The sequence below is a fragment of the Amblyomma maculatum genome, chromosome 1, assembly GCF_055883805.1.
Source record: "Amblyomma maculatum isolate TAMU_Amacu chromosome 1, ASM5588380v1, whole genome shotgun sequence".
Lineage (NCBI taxonomy): Eukaryota > Metazoa > Arthropoda > Arachnida > Ixodida > Ixodidae > Amblyomma > Amblyomma maculatum.
This window is the reverse complement of record NC_139344.1, coordinates 237269555-237288283: the sequence shown is the minus strand read 5'-3', so window position 1 is coordinate 237288283 and position 18729 is coordinate 237269555. Positions and strand designations below refer to the sequence as shown.

The following is an 18729-nucleotide window of genomic DNA, read 5'->3' as shown; positions in this document are numbered from 1 at the left end:
CGGAGCTTCCAGCCTTCTTCAGCAAGTGCCGTCCTGTTGATGCACCGCGTGCGCTTCTGCCACCTGGCCGCGGTGGCGTCCATCATGGCGGCGAGCTTCCAGTCATCTTCAAGACAGGTCATGCTGTCGATGCACCGCGCGCGCTTCTGCCATCTGGCCGCGGTGGCGTTAATGATGAGGAAGTGCTTACCGCCAAGTTTCCAGCCTTCCTCAGCAAGGTTCGCCTTGTTGATGCATCGCGTGCGCTTCTGCCACCTGGTCGTGGTGACGTCCATGAAGAGGGAGTGCATGGCGCGGAGCTTCCAGCCTTGTTCAGCAATGGTAGCCCTGTTGATGCACTGCGTGCGCTTCTGCCACCTGGAAGTGGAGGCGTCCGTGAAGAGGGAGTACATGCCGCCGAGCTTCCAGCCTTCTTCAGCAAGGGTCGCCCTGTTGATGCACCGCGTGCGCTTTTGCCATCTGACCGCGGTGACGTCAATGAAAAAGTATATGATGGCGACCTTCCAGTCGTCTTCAAGACAGGTCATGCTGTTGATGCACCGCGTGCGCTTCTGCCACCTTGCCGCAGTGTAGTCAATGAAGAGGAAGCACATAGCGTCGAGCTTCCAGCCTTCTTCAACAAGGGTTGCTCTGTTGATGCACCGCGTGCGCGTTTGCCATCTGACCGCGGTGGCATCAATGAGAAGGTATATGATGGCGAGCTTCCAGTCGTCTTCAAGGCAGGCCATGCTGTTGATGCACCGCGTGCGCGTCTGCCATCTTGCCGCAGTGTCGTCAATGAAGAGGAAGTACATGCCGTCAAACTTCCCGCCTTCTTCAGCAAGAGTCACCCTGTTGATGCACCGCGTGCGCTTTTGCCATCTGACCGCGGTGATATCAATGAAGAAGTATATTATGGCGAGCTTCCAGTCGTTTTCAAGACATTCCATGCTGTTGATGCACCGCGTGCGCTTCTGCCACCTGGCCGCGGGGGCATCAATGAAGAGGAAGTACATGGCGGCGAGCTTCCAGTCGTCCTCAAAACAGGCCATGCTGTTGATGCACCGCGTGCGCTTCTGCCACCTTGCCGCAGTGTAGTCAATGAAGAGGAAGTACATGCCGTCAAACTTCCTTCCTTCTTCAGCAAGAGTCGCCCTGTTGATGCACCGCGTGCGTTTTTGCCATCTGACCGCGGTGACGTCAATGAAGAGGTATATGATGGCGAGCTTCCAGTCATCTTCAAGACAGGCCATGCTGTTGATGCACCGCGTGCGCTTCTTCCACCTGGCCGCGGGGGCATCAATGAAGAGGAAGTACATGGCGGCGAGCTTCCAGTCGTCCTCAAAACAGGCCATGCTGTTGATGCACCGCGTGCGCTTCTGCCACCTTGCCGCAGTGTAGTCAATGAAGAGGAAGTACATGCCGTCAAACTTCCTTCCTTCTTCAGCAAGAGTCGCCCTGTTGATGCACCGCGTGCGTTTTTGCCATCTGACCGCGGTGACGTCAATGAAGAGGTATATGATGGCGAGCTTCCAGTCATCTTCAAGACAGGCCATGCTGTTGATGCACCGCGTGCGCTTCTGCCACCTGGCCGCGGGGGCATCAATGAAGAGGAAGCACATAGCGTCGAGCTTCCAGCCTTCTTCAACAAGGGTCGCCCTGTTGATGCACCGCGTGCGCTTTTGCTATCTAGGCGCGGCGGCGTCAATGAAGAGGGAGTGCATGGCGGCGAGCTTCCAGCCATCTTCAAGACAAGTCATTCTGTTGATGCGCCGCATGCGCTCCCGTCATCTGGCCATGGTGACGTCATTGAGAGGCAGTACATGGTGGCGGGCTTCCAGCCTTCTCGAAAAGGGTGATCCTGTTGATGCACCGCGTGCGCTCCCGCCATCTGGCCGCGGCAGTCTCAAAGGAGACCAGGAATAACTTGACGACCAGCCGTTGAATGCTCCACTGAATGATCGTCCTTTGATAATTCGACTCCATTTCCACAATGTCAAGAAATGTCTGCTTGGAGGAATACAAGGAGGAACTTGGTGATAAGTTTTTGACTATTTTGTGCATAATCAATATTCGACGTACCGAGTATGCTTATATCAACATGGTCTCGATTACATCATTGGAAGAGAATAGAAACTTCAGCTGCTACCGTCTTCATCCGACAGTCAGATGCCACAGTTGCTGACTGCCAGTGAGACATCTCAGTACAGTAAGGGTGCCGGCCTGATGCCTGCCAGCAGTAAAGCCAATATTTATCAAGAGCTTTGATGTCTGAAAGCTACATAGAGCGCCATATTTTTTCGATGTCGTTGATAGCTACTGACATTGGTCTTGGATTTGACAAGCCACATCTAGTGCATGGCTATGTGTGTGAACTGAGGAACTCTTCCTGGCTACCTCCTATAGGACAGGCAGCTTTTGAATATTTAAAAGGACCCCGCCAACATGTTATCGATAATTTGTGTTGTATTCAAAAACTCTGAGAACAGCGTTCGAAAGGATAGATGGTGGAACGCATAATAAATACCAATTTCACGGAGTTTGCTCTTGTGTTTTTATTTTCTTGTTTCGTGGTAGAAATTTTGAGACCGTCTCGTAATGAATGGCTTTTTATTTCACCCCAGACTAAGACGATATTTCATTTTATTGTCAGTCGCCTCTATATTGACTTGCCATACAATATTAACATTTGTTAACCTTAAGGTAGCATAAATACTCGGCTATTTGCGTTTCTGTGTATCGTTTCCAGAAACAACGTTCTTTTTGTGGAGATAATTCGCTAGCTGCTGAACACTTAACTGCTTGCTGTGCCGAGGGAAAAGCACTATTTTTCCCCTTCAGTTCAGGGTTTCAGTTTTCAATGAGCCATACGTTTTAGTCCAAACCAGCTACAAGCTCAGTCGATGTCGTTCTAGATTAAGTTTCAAAGGTGTATTCTTGTCTGGTAACAGTATGCTCTCTCGCAAACAGCATACAAGAAATGCGGCTACTTCGAACGGGCAGCCTTGATTATTTTTGTCTCAAGCGAAGACCAAAGGGTTGGTTTCCGACCCGTCTATTTTGGCTCTGGCGGCGCACACGAAGTTACGCATCTCAAAAGAGGGAAGAAAATGTTTGAATTCATCTCGCTGATATTTTGTTTTTCACTGTGAAGAAGCTTCTCAAGTATCGTCTATATCCTTTACCACGTCGCGATTGCTTAGTGGTATAGGTCGCCTTACTACTGAGCCGGGACGCCGGGTTTAACCATGTCAGAGCCAGCCGCTTTTCAATAGAGGCAGAACGTCAGACAGTAATGTTGATGAAATGGAGCTGGCTCGAAGTCTTATTCAGTGGAGTGGAGAAAAAGGGACAGGGAGGTCACAATTGGACGTTTATGCCTGCCTCACGTGCAAACTCCCAGAGGGATAGCAGCTTGAGTCGCGCCCGTGCGTCGTTGCTCGGTGTAGTCCCAGCATTGAACGTGGTGAAATGGCTTGGAACCTATTTTCTTTTGATAACCAGGGCAGTCCTACAACACGTGTTTTTTGGGCGAAATGTAGGACACTTGTGTACTGTACGATATCAGTTTACGTTAGAGAACCTCAGCTGGTCGAATTTACCTGAAGCTTTCCCCTGATACGGCGTCCCTCATAGCCAGAGTTGCACCCCGTCATGGTGGCGCAGTGGTTATAGGGCGCTCGACTACTATGCCCAAGGATGCGGGGTTGAATCCCGGCCGCGGTGGCCGCTTTTTTATGGAAGGGGGAAAAAAGGCGCCCGTCTGCTGTGCGAAGTCTGTCTGTGCACGTTAAAGAACCCCAGGTGGTCGAAATTTCCGGATTCCTCCACTACGGCGTCTCTCATAGCCTGAGTCGCTATACGTTAAATATCATAAACGAACTAAACCGATCAATCTTAGACAGGGATGCTGTGGGTCGTCGTTAAACCCCATGAACCAAAGTAAACTATACCGTAAAAAAGCAAGCAAAGTGGCTCGAAGACTTTGCACCAAAAGGCGCACATAGTTATAAGTAACTAGGTATAAAGTCATGCGTCATGCCATTAAATCGAGGTGTTATATAGTTTATCTGCGCCTTCGGACAGAGTGTGCCATATGCCTGAACAATGTTCCAAGTCTCGAAATTTCCTTGTCAATGAAGGAAAAACAAAACGCAAATAAAAGATCAAACGTGCACGCGCACTTCAGAGGACAAGACAGATCAGCTTAGGAGCTTGCCGGGCCTTCTTCGCAGTGGCTACAGGAAGAGTGTAGGTTTCATCGACATCAAACAATGGCCTCTTTTTCTAAAGCAGGAATACATTCGACGGGTACATTTCTATCTTCTTTTGTCCTTCCGTTCGTCCGTCCGTCAACACAGGGAGGAAATAACTATTTTAAATGGACGAAGTAGATTCAGGTAAAGGTCTACAGTCTACGAATCGACGCCAAATTTCTCACGCATATGTTCCCGTAACCAGAGCAAAGTAAATGAGCTGAAAAGGGGGAAATTCTGTTGGGTGGCTTGGGAATTCTAAAACCATCGGAATGCGGGATGGGCACACTGCCCATACAGCTCGAAGGGTCAAACTGAAAAGCGTTTGAGATCGCTGCGGTCACCTGCATTACACGAATACGGAAGCACGTCGCGCGTTGCTAGGCTGCGCCATAGCAACCGCGTCTTATGTATCTCATATACTGATTACGTAGTTTTGGACCTCTTTTTCCCTTATGTATGCTTTAATTATACTTCTCTTGATTAATTAACACGATTTAAACATTTTCTGACCACTTTCACTCGTTATTCAGCTCTTTCATGTCCAAACACGTCCATTTTCGGGTTTATGACATCGCACACTGACGCCAAATCCGACGTCGACATAATTACGTCACTATTACGACGTCTTCATAGGTAACGTGGCAGGAAGTGAGATACCACGTGATCACTTTGGACGTCGAAATCAACCCTTTTGACTATTTCTACGTATAATTGACTGCATTGGCTTTAATTAATTAACCAATGACTCCGCAAGCACCAAATTTTTTCTCTGGCGACATTTTTCAATCCTCTATAGACTACAACCATTCGCTTTTCCTATCTCCTGTCACTTTGGCCTAATCCTGCCGACAAAGTTCTGGTGACAAACTTTTCAAACATAGCTTCTTAATGCTTACACATTAATAAAGATAGGTCTAATGAACATGCGATGTGAACGGATGGGACACAGTACTACAAATACGGTCAGCTCTTAAGCAAACATTTATTTAAAAAAGGTGACATAGGAGAAAAAAGTTTTATCATTTAATGAATGCTATATTTCCTCTCGGTATGACCAGAAATAGGGCTCTTGAAAACCTTTTTTTAAATAACTTTTAAATAAATAACTAAGAAATCACTATAAAGGGTGCTTTTCTTTTTAGTGCGTTCTCAGTTGCTTTCGAGAACGCCCTCGTAGCCTCCTTCCTCGTGCGTGTTCTTTTGTGCGCTAGCATGTGCTTGCAATGACCGCGTTCGTTTTCTTTGTGGTTGCTTTTGAGCGTCTGGTTGGCTCGTCACTTGCACAAAATGTCTGCAAGTATGTCTATACGCATGCTATAACATCTTCGATGCTTGCATCTATCAGACGAGCTTCGCCTAGAACACGGGTCACGAATGCATAGTAAAAGATGTAAGAAAGAAATGCGTGAGCTCAGACGCCGATAATAGTTGAGGGGTATATGCGGTACACGCTACGTCATCTCTGTTGCCATGTGGGTGCGGTATAATTAAAAGAAGGAACAAATGCTTCTTTAGTGACATTTGTCTCTGTGCTTTCCTTGCGTATTTGAATGGCATCAGAACTTTGAACAACACGCATGTGTTCTGCAATGAGATGACCTAGCTGGAGGATGAATTTGAGGGCACCTTTTTTTTTTTCTATGCGCTATTTTGTACTGCACTCTTTTAACTCTGGTGGCCGTTCACGGGCGACATGAGCGCAACACCCCGTAGTAGCCATGCAACACAAGCGCAAGGAGCCATTCCTCTCATCGTGGCGTGATTCATTCATGCTGAATGATGGACTATTTTGTAAAAAAATATCCGGCTGGATCGTGTTATCAATCAGCAACGAAGAATGCCAAAAAACTGTCATTAACGCGTCCCTGTCAAAAATACTTGATGGCAATTGCTTGAGCTTATGGGCACATTCAGATTGTTTGTGTAACCCAATAAACTGTGGATCATGAGTCTCATAGATATTTGAGGTATCCAACACGCCCGAAATTGGGAATGTATAGGTTAGGTTGCCGGTTACCTTCCTCTCCAGAGCAAGAGGCAAAGAGGAAGAGATATGGCAACCGAAGGGCAGCCGCAAGAGTGACAGTGTGCAAGACTTACAAATAATTACAACTTTCTTCAATTCGAGGTGCAACATCTTTATTTTCAACGGAAAACGACAAAATCAGCTTTACCAGAATTATAAAGCAGACCTCCATAAATACTGCCTTGAAACCGACTGCCAAAGAAATGAGTTATAAAGGTTCATCATCATCATCATCAGCCTGATTATACCCACTGCAGGGCGAAGGCCTCTCCCATATCTCTCCACTTAACCCGGTTCTGTGCTAGCTGCATCCACTTGACCCCTGCGAACTTCTTAATCTCATCCGCCCACCTAACTTTCTGCCGCCCCCTGCTACGCTTTCCTTCCCTTGGAATCCAGTTTGTTACCCTCAGCGACCATCGGTTATCCTCTCTTCGCACTACATGTCCTGCCCATGTCCATTTCTTCTTCTTAATTTCCACTAGAATGTCGTTAACTTGAGTTATTTCTCTGACCCACTCTGCACGCTTTCTATCTCTTAATGTTACCCCTACCATTTTTCGTTCCATAGCCCTCTGGGTTGTCCTCAACTTAAGTAGAACTCTCTTGGTTAGTCTCCACGTTTCAGCCCCATAGGTGAGTACAGGCAAGATGCAACTGTTGTATACTTTCCTCTTGAGCGATACCGGTAAGCTGCTAGTTATAATCTGCGAGTGCTTGCCAAATGCGCTCCATCCCAATCTTATTCTTCTTGTTATTTCCTTTTCATGATCCGGATCTGCGGTTACTACCTGTCCTAAGTAGATATATTCGCCTACTACTTCCAGTATTTCGCTACCTAATGTAAAGTGCTGTTCCTTCCCGAGGCTGTTGAACATTACCTTAGTCTTCTGCATATTGATTTTCAAGCCTACCTTTCTACTTTTCCTGTCTAGGTCATCAATCATTATTTGCAGTTCATCTCCCGAGTTGCTTAACAAGGCAATGTCATCAGCAAATCGTAGATTACTGAGGTATTCTCCATCTACCCTTATCCCTAACTGCTCCCATTCCAAGTCTCTGAATACTTCCTCTAAACAAGCTGTGAATAGTACTGGGGAGATTGTGTCTCCTTGCCTAACACCTTTCTTTATGGGAATTTTGTTGCTTTCTTTATGTAGAACTATGGTTGCTGTGCAGCCACTATATATATCTTCCAACACTTTCACGTACGGCTCGTCTACGCCCTGATTTCGCAATGCCTGCATCACCGCCGAGGTTTCAACTGAGTCAAATGCTTTTTCGTAATCAATGAATGCTATGTATAAGGGCTGGTTATATTCCGAGCATTTTTCTATCACCTGATTGATGGTATGGATATGATCGATAGTAGAGTACCGTTTCCGAAACCCTGCTTGATCCTTTGCTTGATTGCAGTCTAAGGTTGTCCTGATTCTATTAGCGATTACCTTAGTAAATACCTTATACGTAACAGACAGTAAGCTGATTGGTCTGTAATTTTTAAGGTCCTTAGAGTCCCCTTTCTTGTGAATGAGGATAATGTTTGCATTCTTCCATGCTTCCGGTACCGTCGATGACACCAGGCACTGCGTATACAGGGTGGCCAGTTTTTCTAGCACGATATCCCCCCCGTCCTTCAGCAAATCTGTAGTTATCTGATCCTCTCCAGCTGATTTCCCCCTTTTCATAGTTTCTAGTGCTTTCTTGACCTCGTCCTTCGTTACTGGTGGAACGTCTGACTGTTTTTCCCTACCGCCAATCTCATTACGGTCCTGACTACTTTGGCTACTGTAGAGATCTGTATAGAACTCCTCGGCTACTTTGACTATCTTGTCCATATTAGTGATGACGTTGCCCGCCTCGTCCCTTATCGCATACATCTGGTTTTTGCCTATGCCCAATTTCTTCTTTACCGCTTTAAGGCTTCCCCCGTTCTTTACAGCATGCTCAATTTTCTCCATGTTATACTTCCTTATATCGGCCACCTTGCGCTTATTGATTAGCTTTGATATCTCGGCCAATTCGATCTGGTCTGTTGGATTGGAAGCTTTCATACTCTGCCGTTTCTTAATCAAATCTTTCGTCGCCTTGGACAGCTTACCGGTATCCTCTCTAACTATCCTACCGCCTACTTCTACCGCGCACTCAGTAATGATATCTCTGAAATTATTGTTCCTTGCCTCTAGGGTAATGTCGCCATCCTCAGTTAGAGCTGAATACCTATTCTGTAGCGAGATCCTGAACTCTTCTGCCCTCCCCCTCACCGCTAATTCGTTGATGGGTTTCTTTCTTACTAATCTATTGCGTTCCTTCTTCAGATTTAGGTTAATTCGGGACCTCACCATCCTGTGGTCACTACATCGAACTTTCCCGATTACCTCTACATCCTGCACAATGGCGGGGGTTGAACACATTATGAAGTCGATTTCATTTTTAGTCTCTCCGTTAGGACTTTTCCATGTCCATTTTCGGTTCTTCCGTTTGCTGAAGAAGGTATTCATGATTCGTAAGTTATTGCGCTCTGCAAACTCAACTAGTAACTCCCCTCTGCTATTCCTAGAACCAATGCCATAGTCACCTACTGTCTTGTCTCCTGCCTGTTTTTTCCCTACCTTGGCATTGAAGTCGCCCATTAGTACAGTATACTGCGTCTTTACTTTTCGCATTGCCGATTCTACATCTTCATAGAAGCTTTCAACTGCCTGGTCATCATAACTCCATGTAGGTGCATAGGCCTGTACAACCTTCAGTTTATACCGCTTATTAAGCCTAATTACGATGCCTGCAACCCTCTCATTAATGCTATAGAATTCATCTATATTACCCGCTATATACTTATTGACAAGGAAACCTACTCCTAGTTGTCGCCTTTCTGGTAAACCTCGATAACACAGTACATGCCCATCCTTCAGTACAGTATATGCCTCATTCGGCCTCCTAACCTCACTAAGCCCTATGACATCCCATTTCATGCCCTCTAGTTCCTCTAACAGCACTGCTAAACTAGCTTCACTAGCTAGAGTTCTAGCATTAAACGTTGCCAGGGTCAGTTTCCAATGGCGGCCTGTCCAGCGGAGCCAGGCTTTCTTAGCACCCCCTGCTGCGTCACAGGTCTGACCGCCGCCGTGGTCAGTTGTTCCGCAGCCGCTGGTGACTGAGGGCCGGGGTTTTATGGAGCTTATCATAGGAGGTTGTGGCCAATTACTGCACTAGGGTGGCCAACTCCTGTTCTGGTGAGGGAGTGCGTTGCCGGAGGTGTTCACCGGCATCAGGTCGCACCCCAAACCTGTATATGCAATTCCATCGAAACGCGGATTTTTTTTTTTTTTTTCATCCGGTGGAGAATTGCGCGGCACCGGGATTTGAACCCCGGTCCTCTTGCATGCGAGGCGGATGTTCTACCGCTACGCCACTGCTGCTGTCGTCGGTAATAGCAATCGCGGAACAGGTGACCAGCTTCGCCACAGTGGAAGCACAGCGGGCGATTATCGCGAGTGCGCCAGACGTCGCTTTTGCGTGGACGCACACAGGTTACACAGAGATAAATTCTAAAGCAAATATTTGCCTCTTACACCAGCATTTTCCTTTTCTGAGGAAGTATAGCATTCAATTTTTCGTCTATCCAGGGCAATACATTTTTTCTTCCTTGCCGCAGAGTGCATATGGCGTAATAATGGCGACTAGATGACGTGTAAGCAACCGCTTAGTTCTTTTAATACGCCTCAGTAGAGATGCTTCGGAGAGACCGTTTTCTTTCGAGGTCGTCCTCTGATAAGAAACTCTTTTATCGCAGGCAGTGGCACACACACAGAGTTCGAATGCCGACAACAGGCAGCCTAGGCAGGGTGGTTCTCTTTTAATGTGTTTCTTGCATATAGGTCTATTTATGAAGACGAGAAAGCACCAGGACTGACCGCGGAAGTGCTGTGCACTTTAAATACCTACTGCAGTTAATTGTACTCGATAAAACATTTTGAAAATGACCAAACGTGTCCTTGCTCAAATCAGGCAACTGTCATGCCTATTATTCTGGCGCGTGGGCAATTATTCACAAAATTTATATGACCAAAGCGCATGTGCCCTTGACTGGCCGCTGCACGAGTGCTGACCAACAAAGAAAATCTAACTAAAAAGGCCCCGGTCAATCATGGTTTGCGCTTACGCAGATGTTTTGTTAACATCGCCCCAGTTTTTGTTGCCGTAATGGATATTTGGTTATATTTGCGCATGACTCATATGCCACATGACCTTACGAGAAGAAAAAAGCTATTTCTGTGCACGCCTTCATCTCTTTCACTTTTTGCGTCCAGGACGTCGCTGTGGGTTTGAACGAGCTGCTGGCATACGAAGGCAATGTTGAAGAGGACTTCTGTATGAATTTTCAGGTAGTGAAAGCTCCAGAAAACTAGCATTTTCATAGTTTTTCCTCGCTCTTGCATCTTTTGCGTTCGCTTTAACATTGCAGGCTCGACTGTTTCTTTTTTTCTCATGAAAGGTATCCGTCGAAGAGTTTGGAGAAGTAAAAACTCACACACTCAAGTACGGCGGTGAGGACATTCCAGTTACAAGCGAAAATAGAGCAGGTGAGCAATCCATCGTCCACAAAATTGTTAAGAGAGAGAAAGAGAGAGAGAAAGAGAGAGAATCTTTGAGGGCAGCTAATCACTGTTGGGAATTCGACGGCATCAGAAGCTGATACCTTTACTTCGAATTTGTTCCCCACCGCTGGCAAAAAACGAGTGACACGCACCTGGAGGTACCGCTCCTTTTATACCTTTCCACTGCTTTTCCATCACTTTTTCCACTCAATATTTTTTAAGTGAACTGTCATTTTTGCCGCAATTATTGGGTTTCCCACTTTTTTTTTTTTTTTCTGCGATCTTTTGACAGTTGTGCGACCAGCGCCATATTATTTCTTAGTGGAGCTCCTGCTTGCAATGAACGCCAATGCAATAGAATTACTGCTTGTAATGGAGGCCACGTGAGGCGCTTTCAATTTTATGTTAAACGTTAAGCATTTAGCAACGCACTGAGGCATGGTAAGAGCGCAATGATGTCAGCATTGAGGACTGGCAAACGAATGTTTGACCGTCCTCGGTCTGCTCATTCTGGTCTTTGTGTCGCCACGCTAGTACTTCGTCTCATTGTGGCGAAAGATACCAACAGGCCCAGCTGTCTGTATTAAGTGATATACACATCACAAACTACCACTAGACGTAAGAAACCATGTCATAACGTGCTTATAGATTTGAAGAGAGAAAAGGAAATCAGCTAACGTACATTTGAATGAAGTGGTACACAAACGCACCTTCGAGCGCAGGAAAATTATTGGTGTATAAACGGCAGCACGATTTGCCTCTTCCTGCGCAGAATACGTAGACCTGTACGTGGACTTGGTCCTCAACAAGGCCATCGCTCAGCCATTTAAAGCCTTCTATCTGGGATTCCACAGCGTTTGCGCTTCGAATGCGCTCATGGTAAGTAACACAACGAAAGAGAAAAATATATTATCTCAAAGGTAACGATTCGTGGTTGCGTTGCTTTGAACGGCAGATGCTTCGCCCTGAAGAAGTGGAAATGCTCGTCTGCGGCTGTCCGAAACTGGATCTGGACGAACTACGAAAAGTCACCGTGTACGACAGCTTTCAAGAAGATGAACCAATTATCAGGTAACAACTTCTTCTGAGTTTATGGGCAAGGACATTATGAAAAGAGATCTAAAAGCATCAGCCCTTGATCACCTAAATTGTTGTTTGCATCTGCGCGCGAATTAACTTGGAGCAATTAATTAGCGACAATTTACGGCTGCTCTTTGTCTCTTGTGCTTGCTATCTGCCAAACGTGCAAGACGAGCAAGCCCTGTCAATGCTGCGATAGTGCTTACTGTGTAGACCATTTTGATTGGCCTCCACCTCATACTAGAGAACCTACTCAGTACGTCTAGCAAGCTGTGACAAGTTCGCAGACAAATGCAGCCAATACGTTCCAGAGCGAGGCCCACAGTACAGGCGCGGATTGACGTGGTGAAGCCTCTATTATCCGCAGGGTCCTTCGCAGAGCCTCAACTCGCAATACGACATAACAGCGATTATACACATACTCTCGTTTGTTCCAGAGAGAGACTCAGTATTACAGGTTGGATAGAGGACATCTCAAAATACTGCGACGGCTCGCGGCCTGAGCTGTGACCTACAAGGTCAGAGAAGCAGCGCTCTGACGTCGCACTTGAAGCGCGTTCGTGCAACCTTCCACAAAGATATGACCACTCAGTGCGACGAGCTATCGCCACAGCTGACGTCACACTCTTTGCGCTGCTTTGTGGAAAGTTAAACCTACATAATTGTGATCTATACAGGTTGTCCATCAGTGGCGAGGCATCGATAAGCAATGGAAGCTCGGCTACTGCATCACTATTCTTGCTATGATGAAATAAAGCCTTCCCTGTGCTCCGGCCCGCTATGCTGCTGTCAGCTGGAGTACACGTTGTTTTGCGTTTGAAGAAAAAGATAAATAATCGATGAGAAAGAAAAAGGGGAAATAATGTTTCAAGGGAAATACAGTGGAGATAAATGAGTGAAAACTGGCAGCGGCTTAACCATGCTTGAACGTAGTTAGCTCAGTTTTGCATGACTTTCGGGGTGTTAAGCGTTTGATTTTGGATGCTACTCATCGAAACCTTTTCAGCGATATGGCTTGACGTGGTGACGTAAAGTTAGATTATAATTTACAATAAACTAATTATCGGTAATTAGTCAAGACCCGCAGTTGTTCTGTTTAATTTTTACTCGATGTAAGCTATCCAACAATATGTGACTTGAGTCTGTAGCATAAAGTTAAACTTTCATCACAATGAAATAATTAATTTAATTACGGCACGTAATTGACGAAGCGATCAGTTAGCCATGTGGTCATATAATAGCTAAGAACAGTACTACGGCATTTATGACTTGTTATTTTCATGAAGTGCATACCTTTTTATTGTCATCCATAATGTACGTACAGTGCAATAAATGACTATGTGTGCACTGATTAAGAATTATTTGAGCTTAATAATCGGTCCACATTTTTTCGTCGGCATTTGAAGCCGGACGAAACAATATGTGCCGCGCTATATTAGACAATGTGCAGGAAACTAGCAATAGTGTGGCTCTTTCTTAAAAAAGTTTTCCTATCAAGCAGTGTTCAAACGAAGGGCTTTTCTATATTTATGATCTCGCAAACGGAGACATGCTGTAATTTTGATTTAGCAGTGCTTCAAAATGTTCTAACACCTTCAGTGCTACGCTCTGTGAGGTTTCAGGTATCCATAAACAGCTACACTCCGTTGATGGAAACGAATACATCTTGTTTATACTTTTTTTTTTCTTCGCAAACACCACGTCCGTACCACGTCCGGACGGCGGACGTGGTTCTTCGTACCACGTCCGCCGCTATGGTTGAGGGTGGCGCTGGTGAACACTCTCAAGGTTCGTATACAGACAACATAAATACCCAAGCAAGTTGTAGGGGGGACAGCGGCCGATGTAGCTCAGTTGGAAGAGCACCGGACGCTATATTCGGAAGTCGTGGATTCGGTTCCCACCATCGGCACGTTGTTTTTTCTTCTACTTTGTGTTTAATTATCTTTCCCCTAAACAGATTACATCACTAATTTCTGTGATTATCCAAGTAAACATTAAAAAAAATACATAAAGTACCATCCCCAACGCTTTCCTTGGCCTCGCCGACTGTTGGCTTCTTTCCTTCATGCATTATAACGAGTACCCTCATTTCCCCTTAATTGATCTGCTTGTAGCTTACGGGGGTCTCGGTTCTGGCAGTCTTGAAGCCATAGGTAGCGTAAGAGGGTTCTAGCAAAGCTTTCGCCCTCGCTCTTGATCACGTTCTACGTGACGCTGGCGGTAATAAAGGACGTACCACGTCCGCCGCTATGGTTGAGGGTGGCGCTGGTGAACACTCTCAAGGTTCGTATACAGACAACATAAATACCCAAGCAAGTAGCAGGAGGGACAGCGGCCGATGTAGCTCAGTTGGAAGAGCACCGGACGCGATATTCGGAGGTCGTGGGTTCGGTTCCCACCATCGGCACGTTGTTTTTTCTTCTACTTTGTGCTTAATTATCTTTCCCCTAAACACATTACATTACTAATTTCTGTGATTATCCAAGTAAACATTAAAAAAGTACATAAAGTACCATCCCCAACGTTTTCCTTGGCCTCGCCGACTGTTGGCTTCTTTCCTTCATGCATTATAACGAGTACCCTCATTTCCCCTTAATTGATCTGCTTGTCACATTTAACAAGAAGAGACAATTACGCAACGATGAGATCACAAAAACTGTCACAAATGTGTAAGTTTACCCCTGATCCTAATGTTAAACATGTTCGCCGGTCGTAATCAACCAATAGAAGCGGGGATAATTGGTCGGTTTGGGACTGATTTGCGACTGTTTTTGTGATGTGATCATTGCTTAATTCGGCCCAAATATGTATTATGCGGGTGCCGCATGACAATGCGCTTCTGGTGTCGAGACTGACACATTGTGCTGGTCTCGACAACAAAAGCGCATCGTAAGAGTGGCGCCCACATGCAGTGCAGCAGGGTTCGGAATTTGAAGGGGGATCTCTTGCTTTTGCTCACTTAAGTATTTTCCATTTTCGTAGAATCTTTAAAATTTTCTTCGATATAGTGCGCGATTCAACGAAATGAAGAAACAACACACCTCTGTGAAAAACCATGGACGGTGTTACAACTGGATTCGTAGTTGTTGAATAGTCCTATGTGTATAGCACATGCTGGCTACTCCTCCTTCCCCACCGCTCACAAAATGTCAGTTTTCAGGACTTGTGTGTTATGGAGATGCATTCAGCTTGCATACTAATTTTGCCATCAGGATGCTTCAAGCACATGCTCTATTGGAAAATTTCGCTTGCATTTCAGTGCGAAGGGACTAATCCGGCAGTGCAGAGCGTAGGAAAAAAAATCGTATAACGTTTGTATAACCTCTCAGACACGCTCAGACAAGCAGACAGATGAGCTGGAGCAAATCAAACTGTAACTTGAATTTTTAAAATTTAAAAGAGATTCATTCATTCATTCATTCATTCATTCACCTCGGCGTTGCCTTCAGAGTATTTCAATAATCTGAGGTGACCAGTATGTTTCACAGTCAAAGCATCAGCTGGTTTGTATTCCTGAAGTTGAAGTTTCAACCGTCTTTAAATATTTGCTCTTGCTTCCCGGGTTCTCGCTTATTTTCCAGGCTAAAAAGAACACAAACACTAACTGCAATTCAGAAACGCCATTTTCGGATCCATCCCAGCGAAATAATTATATTGTAGCAATCACTGCTCCCAGCCTTTATCGATATATGCAGGCCTGTCCTCCACATCCCCTGTCTAATCTAAAATCGCACGCACAAAGTAGTAGGCATGCATCACTATTTTCGCTGAGTGTTCTCGTTCCTTCATATTCAGATTCACTCATATTCAGCCAAAGCTAAAGGTCTTCTCTGTATGCTTGTGCAGGTTACCCGTGTCTCACACCTGCTTTAATCAGCTGGTGCTGCCCAAGTACAAAAGCAAGGACATCCTGCGAGAGAAGCTCACCATCGCGAACTCCAATGCCGAAGGCTTTGGCCTCGAGTAGGACACAGACCAGTCATCAGAAGCCGACAGGAATGGGGCCTTAAAAAGTTTTTCCACTTGTAAGCAGTCCACACTGATTTTACACTGGGGCCGCGCAAGAATGTATAGCATTGTACTGGGCACTGACAAGTTCGCCGCAGTGTCTTGGTGCAGAAGTCTCTCTTACACCGCCCTTCGAAGATGACCTAGAATGCTTTTGAGTGTTTTTAATTTCATTTTTATCAATTGCAATACAACAAATGTCCAGATATTCAAAGCGCGCAGTGTTTGAGCGTCTCTGTTGGAGTTGAAAGAATATGCTCTTTTATATCCGACGAGGGGACCTTGTAAATGTCAAGTATCACCTATCAAATGAATGTGCTCTTTGATATCCACGGCTGCGGAAAGCGGCAACTGATATAATTCGAAGAACAAGTGACGTCTTCTGAAGAAAATACGGAACGCTTTCACGTGGGAGACAGTGATTCTTACGTGAATACAATAATAAAAGATGTATTTGGTATACACACAAGCGCAAATATTATTTCAAGACATTTTCGTTAAGAAAGAAAGTGCGAAGGCGGCCTTAGCCCGGCTAGAAAGGCGGTCCCTTGAATCTGCCATGGCCAAGCGGGTAAAAGAAGGCGATATTTGTCTTGTCTAGGTACATTACGAAATTTCTGTACCGACGACAACTAGTGAAATACGGAAGAGCAGTACTGAATGCAATGCGTTTTATTTCTTTTATTTTTCTTTAAAAAATCTCGAAGAAATTTTCATTTTCATTTCCGCGACTCCAAGGTTACTTGCCGAGCCTCCGTATTATGCAAGGTTGGTTCGGACCCCAGTGGCCAATCTTTTAACGTTATATAGCTATGCACATGCCCTGCCATGTTCCGTATCCTCATTTGTCATTATTAAGGCATAATTTAAACAACCATTATTAGAGGATATCCACGCAGTGTTGGGATAACGGTTAAACTGGCAAAAGTTTAGCGTTTTCAGAGTTCTTGGTACAATAATGTGTTAGAGCTACATTGATACTTTGTTCGCATTACCGGTAGCATTGCAAACTGGCGCGTACAAGTCAAACTTTAAAGGCTCAAAATGCAGCGTTGTAGCGCAACTCAAGCTTGGTCAGGGAGGTAGGTGCCTGCGCGAGCAACCCATCTCAGCTGGGCTAACCCACTTCACCATACACTTAGATTTATGACCTCTTGTCTTGACGCATTTCGTTTTCTCGGCATGCAACTGGCCGTTTCTGTATGCAAAGCTGTTCAGAAAATTCCTACCTTCTTCAATGCCACATAGGCGTTCGATTTATGTCGAACTTTCTTGCATTCACGTGTCACGCATCGAATGATAGATACTAGCTATTCATTGCCAAGCGAAATCATAGCTAGGAAATGCATATACGAAAACAAAGTCTGCCAAAGGCGTTGAGTGAACTTTAACCGACTGACAAAAAAAAAAAAAACAGCAAAAAAGACAACCGCATTGACTTCTACGAGAAGCTGAACACCCACTTAATAGTTTGGCGTTTCACGATCCCCCATGCATCCCTCTTCATCCAGTAGCACATTTAACCTTCATATTAACACACATGCACGTGACGAGAATAGTTCCAACTCGGGAACTGTTACAGAGGCAAGGTGAAAAGACTTATTGAGAGGAGTTCGCGAAAGGGTGCCAGCGTCACCGCGAAGGCATTGAGGCGCGAAAAGGACTTGAAAATGAAGTACACTGAAGACAGAGTGCGGTAAGAGTTAAGAGTCCCAGAATGGAATGAGAATAAATTTCATCACATGCCGATCAACACGTTTCATTTACTTCGTGCCGGACACATGTTGCAGATATCCTCAAAAGCATCCTCAAAGACACAATCAGCAACAAGTAGGGCTCACTCCGTTATCAACTTTACTTAAATTTCGTAAAGCAACGAACTCTGACGCCTCCACACTTAGTAAAATACGCGATAATGTAAAATGGCTTCTACATTTCATGCTAATTTGCTTTCAAACTTCCCGATATTACTGTGCGCACCGGTGCAGTAGCGATGCGACATTGGTCAACGAACTAACTCCATGAACGGAAGCTGAAGCGTATATATAGGAAGAGCACATGAACGCACGTCGGCGTTAAGGCACTCGGATTTTTCTAGCAAAGTCCCAGCTTGTAACAGGGCTTTTCGTCTCGGCAGGCCTAAGTTTTATTGCCGTACAAGAATTCAGAGAGGAAGAAAAACTTTAGGTGCTATTTCAGCCCTGCGTAGCGCCATTGTTTGCTGCTACGATATTGAAGGTGGACGCCATTGGCTGTTTTACATCAGTCGTCTGCTCCGCCGCCATGTTGAGGCTGCCGGAAGCGTGGGCTAGGCCGATATCGTCGAAGGTCTGGTGGATCCGTCTTCTGGCCGCCAATATTTCTACGTCGCAGACGTGATTTTCTTTGACGTACGTTACTTAATAGTTGATACTTTGGGTCGTAAGGTGGGCTGTTTGAGCAGTTCTATACAATGCGAAAGTGTCTGTGGCAGTAACGTAACACGTCAGCCTCGCCGCTAGCACATTTCATTTATATTAAGAACAAGGTGCCGGCTCTACTCAAGCACTGTGAACCTCTGGCGCCTCCGCTGACACATGAGCTTCCGGTCGATTTGGAGGCCGAGGTACTTCCCTTGGTCCCTCCAGGGTAGAACCCAGCGCCCTTCGGGTGGTAAATGAAGGCCTCTGTCTTGCTAGTGAAGAGGTGGAGTCCGGTACCTTCTACATAGGCCTGTACAGAGTCCAGAACACCTTGGGGGATGTTGTGGGCTGTCTTGAGGTGACGGTGAGGGACA

The 18729-nt window shown here is 45.6% G+C and overlaps 1 pseudogene; it reads left to right on the top strand.

Annotated features, from left to right (window-relative positions):
• The window catches only part of LOC146205967 (putative E3 ubiquitin-protein ligase HECTD2), a 198739-nt pseudogene that overhangs the window by 13640 nt on the left and 166370 nt on the right, over window positions 1-18729 (top strand).